This window comes from Apaloderma vittatum, unplaced genomic scaffold (genome assembly GCF_000703405.1).
Source record: "Apaloderma vittatum isolate BGI_N311 unplaced genomic scaffold, ASM70340v1 scaffold12852, whole genome shotgun sequence".
Taxonomy (NCBI): Eukaryota; Metazoa; Chordata; class Aves; order Trogoniformes; family Trogonidae; genus Apaloderma; species Apaloderma vittatum.
Genome location: NW_009704210.1, coordinates 19,448 through 20,924, shown reverse-complemented (window position 1 = coordinate 20,924; position 1,477 = coordinate 19,448). Strand labels below are relative to the sequence as shown.

The 1,477-nt window shown below is 46.2% G+C and overlaps 1 protein-coding gene across 4 annotated transcripts in view; it reads right to left on the bottom strand.

The window, feature by feature from the left end:
- AP2M1 (adaptor-related protein complex 2, mu 1 subunit) overlaps positions 1 to 1,477 on the bottom strand; it is a 17,253-nt gene that overhangs the window by 8,266 nt on the left and 7,510 nt on the right. The gene's annotated exons all lie outside the window — the stretch shown is intronic.

Genomic DNA, 1,477 nt, shown 5'->3' with positions numbered 1-1,477 from the left:
GCAGGACTAAAGCTGAGGGAAAGCACCATCAGAGGAACTAAGCAGGGCTAAGGGAACACAGATGACAAGCCATCCAGTCTCAGATTTTGGTCCTAAGCACCTACCAGAAGTTGGGTCTAAGTGAAGGAGGAGTTGGAGGCTGGATGTACCAGAGTAGAGAGCAGACAAGAAAATACAGCAAGTACTGCTTCAACTGTTGCCCTTGCCATACTGTGTCTGGAAAGCATTACTTCTGCTTTTTGAACCAGGCTGCACAAAATTCCAATGCAGAGCAGAATAATCGCTTACTTATGTAAAGCTGAAGTCCAAACTCCTCTTTGTAAGGGAAGGACTAAACCTGCTGTCAAATGAAGTAAGATGCTGTGACAGTGATTTGCACACAAACAGCTTAAGAGCTTGTTAAAACAGACGGAAGCAAAAAAAGAGTTAGGGAAGGAAATGAGTGTGGCAGTTTTGAGTTTTCCTAGGAACAGAAGCTGACTCAGCTATCCTGAGTGCTGACTACCCCAAAAAAAAAATCAGACTGCAAAAGGCCAGAGAGATAGAGCTTGGGATGGGGGACTGAGGCCGGATGCAGTCGTATCTGCTGACCGATACATGCGTGCCCTCTTGCAAAACACTATTTGCTGTTCTAGCAGGAAATATGCTGCTCAGGGGTAGCTTCTCCCTCATCTCCTTGAGAGATGCCAGCTCATCTTGTTAGTAGTAGGTTATAAGTTTTAAAAGGGGTTTTTAGGAAGTCAGTGCTGATGAACAGAGCTGCAACAGAACTTCCAGAGACTGTGACCTCTGCTTATCCTAAACAAGAACAGTCACCAGGTAGGCTCTTGTTTAATACTTTGCTTCTGTTTGTACCTTCGTGCTGAAGCTTCACCCAGATCTCTGTTGCAGACAGCTTCAGCACAAGCTGACTCCCAGATTTTTCCTGACTCACCTGCTAAACAGGCGAGAGGACTGAGTTTTAGGCTAAGCCCTCATTACAAGTTGCACAGCTGTGTTAGATGGACAAGGTGAACAATATTTCTTGGGGACACGAGAATCAGCAAATGAAACAGTCCTCTGGGTTCAGAGGTTGAACATGAGCCATCCAGGGTAGGAATTCCAGTTTTGAGGGCCATAGCCTGGTCTGGGATTACAGCTAGTTTAAAACACATTCCCAAGAACAGTCCAATTCAAGTGTCTTTTTCCCCAGGTGCCCTTTAACTTCCACTTCCGTGTAAACTTTGTTGCGAGGGTTAATATTGTGTCAAATGCACCTTGAGATTCTGTCTCTGGAGGTGAGAAAGCTCAGACTGTCCTGATGCTGACCTGCAAAGATGTCACAGGCAGCCACAGCGTAACAGCAGCTTCCTGACTGGCAGCAAGATTCACAAGTCTGAAGAACGCTTCATTACAAGGCAGGCACAAAAGCCTGACACAGCCCAAAGCTCTCAAGGCTAGTGGAGAATAGACCTGCCCAGCGAGATTCACACACAGA